This window comes from Eucyclogobius newberryi, unplaced genomic scaffold (genome assembly GCF_026437365.1).
Source record: "Eucyclogobius newberryi isolate DKJ021-1_F unplaced genomic scaffold, fEucNew1.0.hap1 SCAF_1, whole genome shotgun sequence".
Classification (NCBI taxonomy): Eukaryota; Metazoa; Chordata; class Actinopteri; order Gobiiformes; family Gobiidae; genus Eucyclogobius; species Eucyclogobius newberryi.
The window spans coordinates 9511568-9526500 of record NW_027315723.1 but is presented as its reverse complement, the minus strand read 5'-3'; the positions used below and the strand labels follow the sequence as shown (position 1 = coordinate 9526500).

The following is a 14933-nucleotide window of genomic DNA, read 5'->3' as shown; positions in this document are numbered from 1 at the left end:
CATTTATATTCCATTATTTATGTTTTATTTTATTTATAATGTATTTATTAATTTTCACATATAGTTTAATTATTTTTTAATTTAGAAACATATTTTCTAATTTGGGTGCAACATGTGTGTGTGTATCGGACAGAGCCCAGTGTATCAACAAGATAAACGTGACATACGTTACACATGAAGGTCCACGCTGGAGCGCAAAATTGGCTGCTCAGAGCAAAACGAAAGTGGAGCCACCGAACATATATACTCGAAGAAGAAGGAGGAGAAAGATAGAGGGCGGAGGAGAAGAGGAGGAGACAGGTAGTGCCCAAACGTAACCTTACCTGTTAACGCTAAAGTTTATTCTTCACAAAGCTGTTTGTTGTTGACCTGTGGCAAAAGAAAGTGACTTTCTCAAAGTCATACCATGGAGCTCATCTCACTAATCACTGATATAATACTTAAGAGCTATAATGAGGTGCCAACAATCTTAAATTTATATTATTTAATCAATTTGTAGCCATTATAATTTATTTTCAAAATAATCTGATGTATTATATGGTAGGTGTCATGGTACAGTTTGTGAATGTTTTGAATTAAGTTCTATTTAGTATTTTTTTGTATTTGTTCAGAGCGCACTCATGTGGCATATGTCGGGATTGTAGTACTTTAGTGTTCAGTCGACACGGTCATGACTAAGTGCAATTCTGTTTGGTTGTAGTGTTTCAGTCTATATCTTTGTTTAACATGTAAAATGTTTTTCCCAAGTAAGTTGGTTTGTGTAATTTGTATAATACAAACCAGTATTAGAAGTATTTTCAGGAAAAACGTTACCATATAGCATTTAAGCTAGCAGACTTTTTACATGTTAACCAGCTGCCCAATGTCTTGTAATTTAATTTTGTATGTACATGTGATTAACATGGCTTATATATTGCATTTGTTGTTGAGATGTATGCACAAGTACGCACTAATGTTAATTCATGCAATTAATATGTGTTTTTGTCTGTGTTTTACAGCTTTACAATTTATGATAAATGCTAATAAAAGCCAAATCAAAGCAAACCATGTCTGTTAATTGTCCGTCTAGCTAGCTCAGGGGTCGGCAATCTGCGGCTCCGGAGCCGCATGCGGCTCTTTAGTGCCCTCCTAGTGGCTCCCTGGAGGTTTTCAAAAATGTATGAAAATGAAACTAGATAGGGGGATATATTTGTTTTAATAGAGTTTCTGTAAGAGGACAAACATGTCGCAAACATTAACGTTTTCAAATGCTGTAAAAATGTTTATAATAAATATTACATTTCAACATTTCTATCAACGAAGATTTGCGTCATAGCCTGCGACACTGGTTTCAGTGCAGCGCACATGGATGGAGCAGTGCCGGGCAGGTGGCTGTTGTAAACAAACCGCAACGGAAGAAATGATGAGAACAGGGGATTCAAGGAAGAATGGACCGAATCATTTGCTTTCATTGCCAATGCGGAAGGATAGTCTGCATGTTTGTTTTGCCATGAGAAGTGGTCAAATAACAAAGAGTCATTTAGAAAGACATTTCAGGGATGACATGAAGGATTCGCCGCAAAGACGGTGAAGGAAAGGGACATTAAAATGGCAGGCATTATCAACAATCGTCAAATCAAAGACATTAATTCAGCTCCAACACACTCAAGTGTCTGTGATGAGTCGTGTGACGTGATCAATATCAAACAGTGCTGATATTCAGGTATGTGAACTTTGACGGGCCGACTTTGAAGAAATTATCAAATATATAATTGCAGGCTGTGTTCAATTCCACTGTTGCCCAGATATGATGGAAAAGAGAAGAGGACTGCGTTTTTGTTTTTTTCTAATCTTCAAAATAAAAATTACACAAAAAATCTGATTTCTTAATTGTATTTCTATATTTTCATCAATGCAACAAAATATGATACATTAACATTGTAATGGAAGTTAAACTTAAAGCACCAATTGTATTTGCCTGACCCGCCAGCCCCGCCCACATTCATTTCGAATGCGTCTCGGTCTGGACTCGGAGTCGTCAATAGCCAATGAGATCGTCGGTGTTCCATCGACCGACAAATTTACCAATCCCAGGCGGAGGTGTTAACGCGTCACACTGAGATACGGAAGTAGCTCTTCACCCCGTTCCAAAACATTCAAGATGGCGGACCCGGCTCGTGACTGTTTACTTCTGCTCTCGCTTCCGTTTGAACAATCAGGAAAGTCTGCGCTACTCGCCGTGATGAACGTGCGTTAGATGCGGTTATACGAATGGCGTCGTCGCGATTCAGGAGAATCCGGTAATATCCGGTTAAGCGCGTCGCATTTTTGCGTCACTTCTGGGTTTATGTGATTGGTTCTGTCTCTGCTCTAAACTCCGCCCTAGAAATTGAACCGCAGCGGTCGAGCCCCAGACCCACACACAGTTTTGATAAGTAGTTTGCCAAAACGTGTTGGGAATGGCTGGTCAGGCAACAATTGTATAGCAGAGTAGTCACGTGGTGCGTCACTCTCCAGGGGGCGCTGCAGGGAAAATAAACATTTAATCAGGAATGCTCATTATGTATTTGTAGCCTTGCCATTTTGATAGTAGGCTAATATAGTTAATATACACTTATATAAGGCTTTTAAATTTTTGCGGCTCTAGACGGATTTGTGTTTTGTTTTTTGTGTCCGATTTGGCTCTTTGAACATCAAAGGTTGCTGACCCCTGAGCTAGCTGGATAGCAGGCATGTCTAGTGAGGACAGAACAGTAGGCAGATTAATTGTTATAATTGTGACAGTAAAATGTTTTAGTGTGACATCCCTAACACATAAAACACACACATTTCTACTGTATACAATGGGCTTCAAAAACCCCATGAATAACCTACCGTAGCCATAAATAATCACGGTAATTAAAAAAACGGTTAATCTTGACATCCCTTGTGCACACTTATTGGTTCATGTTTGTCTGAATTGGTTATTTACACTTGTTTCTTTTGAGTTACCAGACTAGAAGGAGGAGACCATCCGGGGAGAGCCCACCAGACCCAGGCTTTATGACATGACCGAGAGATTATCATTGCAATGAATGTTGCTTAAATTACTCATTAAATTGTGTTCTTTTAGTGCAATTCCTCCCCTGTGTAATCCTTTTTTTGTATTTTAAACCCTCTTTGTGTGATGACAGTCAGTTTTGTTTCTGTTAAAGTTATGGTTTAGTTGGGCCCAAGTTAGTATTATATTATATATATAAAAAATCTTTGGCCTTGGTTAAATTCCTTTGCCTTTACATTTTTTTGCCTTTATTAATTATAAAAAAATATATAACAGGGTTCAGAATAAGCGGTATCTCATCGCAAAATTGCGTTTCTTTTCTCTCAAATGCAATGCATTCGTCACAAAAAAGTTTTTGTTTTTGATTAGCAGCTTTTGCGATAAAAAAAAAATGTGTTCAATTGTATAAACAAAGCGCCTAAAAAAGTACTGATCACTCGACAATCAATTGTCAACAGCGGCATGACACAATGTAGGATGCTCAAATGATCAAAGGGTCAAACTCACTCATGTCCAGGACAAAACCAAGACGTGTTGTATCTGGAAAAATCCTGACCCGTAAGAGAAGTCATTCTGATACAAACAGCTCATCGTCATCTGATGACGAGTCTGGTGGTGATATGTAACATGTGAGTTTAAAGACAATTACTATGTAACTGAGTCTCATGCAAATAGTCATCTGATTGATGATATGGAAGAAAGTTGTAAATAAGGCCGTCTGACTTGGTGTTATTAACTACAACTAATTTTATTAGCAAGTTTTCAGTTTTATTTAGAAAAAATTTAAGTGTTTAAAAGTTAATTTGTTGTTGTTTGTTTAAAAGAGTTTTTAAAAATAGAAGATTTACAAATACATTTGAAATAAATCATCTTTTTACATCAATGAATAATATTGATAGTCATTTTCGTGTGTTGCTATTCAACTTATCAAATTGCTAAACAGATTTGAAAAAAATACAGATTGTTTAGTGGCACTGCTATACAAGAGAAAATCCTTAATCTGTGCCCAGTATAAATATGAAATATGTCCTTCCATAAATCATAATATTGTCATTACTTAATCTATACTCATAATCTTACTTATTCAAGTTTGTTACAATTTACACGGATAAAAAGCAACAGCTCTATAAATGTGATTAAGACTCAACATCAGAAGTCTGCAGTTCCCAGTTGTCCTATAGAAAAGCACCTTTAGATTTAAATGATCCCTTGAATGGCTTTTACATAATACACCACCAACACAGTTCTGAGCATAGTGTGCACTTAAATGTGCAGAAACGCTTCAGAGAGCTTTACTCCCACGGATTAAGGCAAGTACTGCATGTGCTTGAGTGCTCATGTCCAAAAGTTCAATCTATTTTTTCTCTCATTAGTGCTTTGACAAAAAAACACACCTAAATGTTTACACAAAAGGCATTCAACAAACTTCTGTATATATTTAATTTGTCATCCCTTACCTTATTTTTGATTACCTTAATCTGCCCAATTAACCCCAAAAATAAATGAAAAATGACCATGTTGATGAAAGCAGACATGATAAATTGCCATGGCAAATTGTGTCTTTTGAACTTGTATACCGCTACATCACATTTTTCCATAATCAAAAGTGCATTGTGCCGATGCCCCAACATTCTGAAGCGGAGCATTGGTGTTGCAGAGAGGCGTGCTTTATGAAGTATACCATTAGTGCGGAGGGAGGGCCATTCATCTGCGCCGAGTTAAGCTTTATCAAAGTCATGCATGGTTAAGAGTATGCAATCGCTCATTCACTTGCACAAAAGACGCAAGGTTTGGGTTTACGCAGGGAGCCTCGCAGACCACATCAAACAAGTCGCCTGCTCGCAAAGATAGAGAGATGTTGGGGTGTGTTTGTGAGGATAAACACCTCCAGGAAAGAGAAAACAGTGGGCGGAGTGCTGCGGAGAGATAAAGGGATGGGAAGAAATGCCGGATGCAGTTACAAACCAGTAATTCTAATCATTTTTGCTTTGACACAACTGTAGCACGATGTTGAAGGGATTCTTAACTCTTCAACGAGTTGGCATCAGCTGCACCACTTCCATCCTAGGCAATCACCAATTACTTCTAATTATTTTGAAAGTACAAGTATAACTTAAGTACTGCTTATAGATTGTCATGTTGGCACATAGAACTGACAAGGCCGTACAGTGAAAGTGAAAGCAGTCGTACACTGCTTTCACTTCCAGACACTTCCACATTGATACCATATCATAAGGAGACAGCCCCACACTGCACATGTGCATTAAGCTCTGGCAGCCTGTTTTTATGTTGAGAACGACCAGAGCTCCAGCACCTCAGCACCTGTGAGTGAGCCCTGAAGGCAGCATGCTTCATATGAACTCACAAAACACCCCCATCTGACACAAGTGTTGATTTTCTCCTCTCAGATTGCACAGCGGGACAGCGACTGCACAGGTGAGTCCTCAGGCAGGTTTTGAACACACATTAGACTGATGGCAAACTGCGGACCATAGATATAACACTTTAAAAACACATCACCCGCTGCACAGTGGTCCAAACAAATACTATACACTAAAACTGTTAAACATGAGAACTGATCCCTGCCAAGGCACTGTTATATAACATTAAAGATATAAGGCCCACACAGGAACTTCAACAAGCCCTTTTGTTAATGGGTATATGCTCTTACCAAAATCATTCATCTTTTTATGCATGTATCGGTTGTGTGCAATTACAAATATACTGCTGTACTATTACTACAGAGACGAGGATCAAACATCATAAACCGAACAGTATTGGTGAAAACTAACATTTTGTGTTGAAACTCCATTAGTCAGGAGCTATGGATAACTCGCACACATAATCTACAGTCTTTAGTGTTTTAGCTGACTTCAGATTATTGGCTGAATGTATTCTCTAGTCCCTCACTAATTTTCAACTGTGCCAAATCAACCTGTGAATTGCTGAAATAAAACAAAATAAAAAAGGATCTGTTTCATGCTTATATTGAACATATTGTGTTTCTCATTACTTCCGGCTGCTCCGAATGGATTGACTGTTGATAGACTCCTCACAAGGATGTGTCAGAGCAGAGTGTGAAATTAGCGTCAGGTGAAAGTGAGAAACACTTCAGTGATTTCCAAACAAATACGCCTTACAACCTTCACTTTAAATGAAACCTTCATTTGTCAGAGGCACTTGAGAGGATGTGCAGTTCTGTCAGACAAAGCAGCTTATATAGCGCTGAATGCCCAGGATCCAAAGCCCAGCATATACACCGTCTTCAGCCATAGGACATATTAACCTCTGATGATTGAGAGAGCAACATAGTGACCTTTGTGCAGGGCGAGGGTACACCCTATACATTGGACTGGCGCAGGTTAAAAGCACAAGCTATAGATGTGCTAAGGTGGATGCGGAGAGGCCTCACTAAATGCAGACTCATTGACTGAACTTATTGATATCTGTAGAGACAGCCTTGCATTTGTTTAGCCTTCCCAGAGCTAAACAGCACTGCTAATGCTTAAATAATAAGCTAACATAATTACACCTTGATGACATTTTAATTGTGTCATCTGAAGCTATATCTCATGTTACGTGATTTCTTGTTTCAGTTCTAAAATGCAAAGTGTTGTTGCAGCAGCAGCTGGGGCAGACAATGCTGACTGTGCTTTATGATGCATTCAGCCTTACACAAAAACTGTTTGTAGGCATCTATAAAGGCTGTGGCAACACTTTTCCTGGTTTGAGACATTTTTTCCTGATTTGGATTTGGTTACTTCTTGTTCTGGCTAAGTTATGGGCTCATCCTGGTTTGTTACAAGTTTAGTCACAATTTTAATGTGAAACGGAGAAACAGTGAAACACAAAAACAATAAATAGAAGTCACACAATAAGTTCTGGTTCAAATGCAATAGACTGTGCAGTAACAAATGAAAAGAAGTGAGATTGTGCAGGTCTTTCCAGTTGACTCTGCAGCTGAATGTTTATATCAAGGTTCATTTGCTTAATGAGTGCACAATAGGTCCGGCAGAGTGACTGACAGCTGAATCCTCAGTCACGGCTTGTTAAATGGAGCTATAATCTGCATTTACAGCCTGACCTTCGCCTGGCCCATCTCAGATATGATTTGTAATCTTGTACATCAGCAGAAATATGGCAGGCAGGTGCTCTCCTCTGGGACACCTCTGTGATTCACTGATACAGACAAGACAAATAACTTAGCCTCCGATTAATCACCCTTTGGTCCACTTGCACTTCCACTAACATGCGACAGCTGGAAGTCTGCCCCTTTAACCCTCTGCTGTTATTGGAATTGGGAGCCAGCTCACTGTTCACCTATTGAAACACTACAGTAGTTTAATTTAAGCTGACAAGTATAATATTTGCCTCTCACACTGTGATGTTTGGAAAGCTTATAAAAGACTCCTTTCATTGATCTGAAGACGCAGTGCGAGCCCTGGTTGTTGTTCACGCCATCATAATCACAAATGGGCCTTTTGAGATGGAGTAATGCCAAACAATAGCAGCCAGCGAGCGAGTCAACTGTACAATAAGGCTTAATGGTTTTATCATTGCTGCAGATTGCCCGGCTTTAGTGAGATAGAGACAGAGCAGCTGTGCCTCACTGAATGTAACCAAAATAATAGCAAGCAACATGGTTTAGGGAAAATACAATATACACTCTATCTTTGTGGAAGAATGACCTGCAGGGACATTTTGAGTTCAGTGCATCTGACCAGCTCCTCCTTCTGCACCTAAATGGATTTCCCATGAGACCAACAGCGTGTGGGTTTACGCTCCTAATGACCCGGGATAATTCAATGAGGATCGATTGTGGAATTGACTAATGAGTTACAACCTGCACGGGCCGGCACTGGCGTTAATCAGAGACGCTTCCCTGCGACTGTATTAGGCTTTGTGTATTAGGTCCATATCAGCTGCTCCCATCACATATCTCACTACAATTGGCTGAGGAGGGGTGTGGATCTTGATGCTGCCACTTCCATTGAGAAACCCAACATACGAAGTGTGCTCTCTCCTCCACTCACAAGGACAGGCAAAAGATATACGACACCTGCTGTAATGTATTCATAGGGAAAAGATGGATAAATTGGTCTTGAGACATGATAAAGTGCTGGCCGATGTCTGTTTGATTAATTATGATTAAACTATGCAAATACGGCCTGCAGCTGGAAGCAGGACGTGCACTGTTAAATTAGAGTCCTGCAGACGAATAGCACCGCACCACTAATGAATACATCCATTATGACAATTTAAGAAAGCATTATATTCTATATTGAGATGTAATCTGCAGAACACTTTTAGACCGGAAAGCTTTTAAAACCAATTTAGCTAAAGTCTGTCTCAAACTGGCACACAACTCTCTTTAGGGCAATAAATCAAGGACGAGGCTATGACCAACATCCATGGAAATGACAACCAGCGATTAATAGATGAGCCATTGTGCCATCTTCTTTTAATATGTTGAGACTTATAAATGATACCTGCATAGGTAGGTTTATTCTTCTGTCCACTTTATGCAATACATCAACTGGGACTTTAGAGGATATCTTTGTTCTTGTTTTGCCGTCTAAACTGAATACAATGGACCCAATTACACTATAGTGGGGATAGCTTATGACTGCACATTTAATATACAGTGCATCCAGAATGTATTCATATCTTAAAATGTTACAGCCTTAGTTCAAAAAAGACAATAGCCTATAAGGACAACTTGAACTTGAGTTTGCCTGTGGTAAATTCAGTTGACTGGACATGATTTGGAAAAGCACACAAATAAGGTCCCACAGTTAACAGTGAGAGCACAAACCTAGACAAGAAGCCCAAGGAATTGTCTGTAGACCTCTGAGACAGGATTGTATCGAGGCACAGACCTGGGGAAGGGAACAAAAAGATTTTTGCAGCATTGAAGGTTCATATGAGCACACTGGCTCCTCAGTGAAAGGGACATGGCAGCCCACCTGGAGTTTGCAAAAAGGCACATGAAGAACTCTCAGACCTTGAGAAACAAAATTCTCTGGTATGATGAAACAAAGATTGAACACTTTAGCTTGAATAACAAGCATCATATCTGGAGGAAACCTAGAGTACCATTCCTACAGTGAAACATGGTGGTGGCAACATCATGCTGTGGGGATGTTTTTGGCCAGGACAACAAAAAAGAGGCTACAGGTCAATTCTGTGAATGTCCCAGAATGTCCCGGAGTGGTTTATTTAAATGTTTTTAAACATTTGCAAATAATTCAAACAACCTTCTTTCATGTTGTCATTATAGGGTATTTTTTGGAGAATTCTGAGACGAAAAAAGAATTTAATCCAGTATGGAATAAGGCTGTAACAAAAGTTATGAGCTGTGAATACTTTTCGAATACTGTATAATTAAGGTAGCTTTTTGCAGTAATTATCACATTCTACATTGCAGAACGTTGCTGCAAATCCAATTTTTGCTTCAATAAACTTATACTTAGCACTGTTGATGAGATATGCCTCTCAATGACTCTGACAAAATCTAACACCGCCAGTGATGACAGAAACTGCAGAAGAACCTGACTTTCTTGCCACATTGTATTGTCTTTTATCGGAGCATCAGCATTAGCTGTACTACACCTCCGGCAGTGATTTAACTATACGCTCCCGCTTGACTTAACTATGCAAATAACAAAGATGTAGGATTAGGGATGTCACTGTAAACAATTTTAGAGTCAGAATTATGAGGAGAAATATAGCGTTTTTACAATTAATTTTGATTATCAGCAAAAAAGAAAGGAAAAATGTATATTGTATTTTTTTATGTTTCAATTTAAAAATGTGTTTTTGTAACAATTAACCTGCCTACCATTTAATAGAGTAGATCATTTAAAAAATAATATATAATGGGCACAAATTGATTAAATAATATAAATGTAAGCTTATTGGCCCCTATTATTATTATATCAGTTATTAGAGGGATGAGCTCTATGGTAACGCTCAGGGGCAGAGCTTGAGACTTTGAGAAAGCTCTCTGCGCTGAGCTCTGCGCTGAGCTCTGCGCTCTGTCCCGTGTAAACTCATAAACTAGTGTAGACCTCCGTGTGTAACGGACCTGTCAGTCAGTGCATTTATCCAGTATTGTTGACACGCTGGGCTCCGTCCAACACACGCACGCCACCAGTGACTCACGGTGCGCCAATTTAAAAACTGGTTCATCTTGATATCCCGACACAGTGTCTGACTTAGAAAACTCAGGTGCTGTTTAAATATTTATACATTGGGCCCATCACAAGAGAGTTTAGAACTAAAACAAAGAGAAGAGAGCTGGAGAATGTTATTAGTTTAGGATTTAGCCTCTGGAGTGCTGATGTGGGGGCGCTATGGCAGCAGTTCAAAGTATTCACACAGCCCTAGCTCCTCAGGCTCATCTTGTGTTCTCCAAACCTTCTAACTTGCGGTTACTACGAGTGCCACGCGCATTTCTACATTCACGTCACACGAAGTAACTTCTGTGGCTCTGAAATCTGAAAGCCACCTCTTTGTGCTTGCTGATTAGATAGAGCTTTGAAAACCAATTTCATTATATTTTCCATGTAGACAGCCGAACAAGGAACAACAAAAAGAGTACTAGCCACCACAGAGGGGCTTTCATCCAGGCTGCTTCATCCTGGATTTCAATTAGGGCCCACTATTCAAAAAGCATTTCATTTTGGAGCCCTGAGTGAATTCAGGCAAAGCTGTGGCAGCTTATTTAGTGGAGAAAATACAATATGGCTGTGACTATAAATTACACAATATAAAAAGCTGTTTATGGAACGAGCATGCAAATTTTATGCAGATTAGTAATGTAATTTAGTCATTTAGAGTGGCCAGTGGTGATTGGATATGTGGGAGTAAGAGGTGCAAACACTGAAAGCATAAGCTCGTATTGGGCCGAGCTGTGACCTTTCAGCTCATCCTCTGCCTGTGGCGCTAAGGAAGTGCACATGAAGCCGATTTGAACTTTAGCCGGGCGTAGCATCTGACATATGTATTCTAATAGTGTGTGTCCCCGCAGGCCATCGCACACCAGACGGCCCAAAACCATTGCTTGGCAGCTTTAATGTCTTACTGAAAGATGCTAGTTCGGATTTGGTTTACCAGGAGGAGCAGATGCCCGTCGCGTATGCAGAATGTAATGAGCACAATGGGTTCTGCTGTCGTACAAGGTGGATATATGCCTCTGAAACACTGCTTTGTCACAGAAGAGAAATATTTGAATATATCAAACCGCATTTCCTGTAATTTGGTACACCTTTAGGATCATTTTGGCAATTAAGGTAGTACACTTTATTGTTCTCGTGGGGAAATTTGTCCTCTGCCTTTGACCCATCCTTCAATGCCCAAGCCTCGAAATAACTGGTCGGACACGGTCAATGACCGACGGAAAAATCTGTTTTGACCGACTCAAAAATAAAGTCTGACCGACCCCATTTTGATTTTTCTAATGGCCCATTCACTACGCGGCGTCAAAGTGTCCAGTTTACATTCAAAGTCTATGTGGACGCGTGTTTTTGCGGTGTGAATCCTGCGTTTTGAGTGTCGGACCGCTGACGGCGCTGGAGCTTTTTTCTGATAATTGTGAATAATCGTAAAATCGTGATATTTCTCCTCATGATAATCGTGACTAAAATGAATATTGTGACATAACTAATAACGAAACAAACAAAAGTCACCCAAAAGCTAATAAGACGAGGAAATATGAGGAAGTATGTATGTAGCACATGGCTTCACTATGACTGAGGTGGAGACGAGGAAAGACCACCGTGTCTACTGTGTCTTCAAATGTTGGCAGCGACAGCATGAAGCCAAATAAATTACACATCAGAATGTGTATGACAGGTACCAAATGATTGGTACCTGTCATGTTGACAGGGACGTAAAAATAATTATTTCAAGGCTTGAATGCCATTGGGACATCTCCTCGGGAGCAGTGGTCACTGCAGTGCAGAGCCAGGGACCCCTCTCCAGATCTTGTGCTTGGTCAGGACTTCCATTGTTGGATTTCACCTATTGTACATGTTTTGGGTTGAAGAGGGAAACCGGAGTGCCTGGAGCAAACCCACCCAGACACAAGGAGAAACATGCAAATTACACACTGAAAGGCCCTGTCTGGTCAGGGAGTCAAACCCACAACATTCTTGCACAAAGACCCTCTTTCACAAACACCCACCAAAATGAAGCCTCAAAATACTGCCAACTATTGGGAATTTAAATGTATTACAAAGCATGTAAAGGTTTGAAGGTTTCCAACTAGTGAGCATAAACTTTAGTTGATTATAATAATAACAAGAACACAGAGTCCAGATGACTACAACTGAATCTTTCTCTATAATGGAACACTCCTGAGGATGAATGAGGGATTACACCGAATAAGACTGTATAAAATGTTTTCTGCTCACATGAACACGGTATTTCTTGATTTCACACATACTGAAGCCTTGGGCACGTGACTTCCTTGTTACTGACACACGGCTCATTTCGAGGCTTCATTTGGACATACCCACTTTAGCACGAACCAAGCTTCAAAGTCTTGCTTCATTTCATACACAATCTATCACTAGATGTTGGATCACTTTGAATGGTAATTTAGAGTGACAACAATTCAAAACAATATTCTGTGCTTTTTGCTGATTAAAAGTCCTCAAAATGATTTTCATTAAAGAAAAAATGTATATGATCAAAACCCTTGTCCAGATTTACATGGCACTGTTGATGCATTCCAGCAAATGGGAGGCAATTCATTTGGCATTTGACTCTTACGAGTTTGTAACAACTTGTATGTAAGCAATACATGGTTAATGCTAAACTGAAAATAAACAAATATCACTAACATTTTAAATAACAGAAAATAGTCAGATTTAACCTGTTAATGTGGCGTACCAGATCCACTTTTGTGATTGTTACTATTGTAACATGTTATAGTTTATCTTGTATATGAAGTGAGAGTCCCTCAACCAGTTCACAAGCTCAAAATACTAGTTTGAGTGGCGTTCCAGGGCATTATTTCTAGTCCTGTAACACAATATGTGTACAGAAGTAGATAAGAAAAGTTCCCAATTTAATTTGAGGGTAATATGTATGATACCTATCTACAAGATCTGGTCTGGATTTAAGTTATTTTGTCACTTTCTATTCATTACTACTTTTGGGAGCACCTGTAGTTGGTCTGAAGCTCCACTCCATCTTCACTTGTTTGATGTCACCATTTGAACTCTTGTCTTGCAGGCCGCAAAAATAGGGGTCCGGGGCCCGTAAGCAGTCAAATCTCCGGCGGGCCCGGGGTTTGAATTAAGAGGGGGCCTGCCGTGCCCCTGTATCTAAATTCTTCGAAAAAAATCAAGATTTAACTAGTAATTTGGCCATATTCGTGGCATTTTCATCGCTTAAGTTTCGTTTTGACAGACATGCCCACTTTGCAGTCTTCTCGCTTCTCATTGGCCGAGCGGTGTCCGTGATCTAATTTCTATGAAAGCGGGCATCTGATTGGCCCCTGCGTCCGGTTGCGTCCGGTTGTACTCGGAAATGCCCAGTCTAATTTTGCCCCAAAAGTTATATCTAGGTCGGCGGGCGTCAATCTCTACTCAGTCCACAATTCAGTCTTTTTAAAGTTGTTTGCAACAAAAGCTGTATGTCAATGTGGAAGTATCCAAGGGCCCCGCCCCCTTTGGACTTGTTACCATCGGGGCAATGTTTATGCGTTTGTAGTTTATTTTGTAGGCTGTGATTTTATATATTCCACAAGATCTCCTTGTGTCAAATGCTGTATATAGTATTTATTTTGTATCTGAGAAACATTATTATATTAAATTAAACAGTATTGAAAGATCATGATCTCTGGTTTATAGGAATTCAGTATTTGTGCTCTTCCTTCATATCAAATACAAGATAAAAGTACTTTAAATTATTTTACACGCTAATAACGAGGTTTAAAACAACACATTTATCTTGTTCTTATGACGCCGCGACGCCGCGCTTGTGGGCCCCTGAAATGGCTGGGGGGCCCCTAACTTTTTTAGGTAGGGGGCCCCCTTGGCCCCTAACTTTGAAAATCTATTTCTCAGCCTGTCTTGTACTGCAGGTTTGAAAAGACAGACCTGAACAAAGGAGATGCACAGTTGTTTCACTCAATAATTTATCTGGTAATTCCCTTTGATGACAGAGAGAATGTTGGATGGTAAAACGCAGGCTGCAGTGATAAAGCTTGCGCCTTATTAAACCCTATAGGAGCAGTGAACCTTAGGCAAAACAAGAAAGTCTATTTAGAATTATGTGTAGTTATTAGTGAGCTTCACAGGCAATTTGAAGGCCACATCTCTGAGTGAGTGATGGCTTGAAAAACTGACACATTGTCAAGTCAATGTAGCGTACCTTACTCCTCCAAGGCAACACGCAAGTGTCCTCTTCTGCTCCTCACAGCGCTCCTGTAAAAAGGACAGAAGACAGTCAAGAAATATAAAAGCTTCAAAATCTTTAAAGACATTAAATAAACATGCTTTGTGGATGCATAAAAGTACAGTTTACAGAAGAATAAATGCATTTGAATTTGGACTCATTCTGTCAGTGGATAAAGAGAGAAGAGGTTGCTCTTCTACACACGAACTGCCAACCAGACTTAAATATGTCCTGACACAGACCATGTATCGCGTTTTAAGGCTAATCAAACAATGGCTCATCTGTATTCTGCTCGAGCACTCCTGTCTGCTAACGAAGGAAACAAACTATTGACGTCTCGGGCTTTCATGAGAACATTTCAAATGCACTGCTGAGGGAAAGGTCAAACCAAATCTTCATTTCAAATTGAGTTTTTCTTCCCTTTGTTAATAAACTTCTTTAGTGACTTTCTGTTTATCCTAGAGATTTGATTAAAATAGAAATGGAAGAAAATCCTTAGGGACAG

The 14933-nt window shown here is 39.7% G+C and overlaps 1 protein-coding gene across 1 annotated transcript in view; it reads right to left on the bottom strand.

Moving 5' to 3' along the window:
- The window catches only part of LOC140374165 (beta-1,3-galactosyltransferase 1-like), an 81249-nt gene extending 66790 nt beyond the window's left edge, over positions 1–14459 (bottom strand). The window contains exon 1 of the mRNA XM_072461014.1: positions 14405–14459. The gene's annotated coding sequence lies outside the window, so the exon portion shown is untranslated. The remainder of the gene's footprint in view (positions 1–14404) is intronic.
- Positions 14460–14933: the final 474 nt, after the last annotated feature.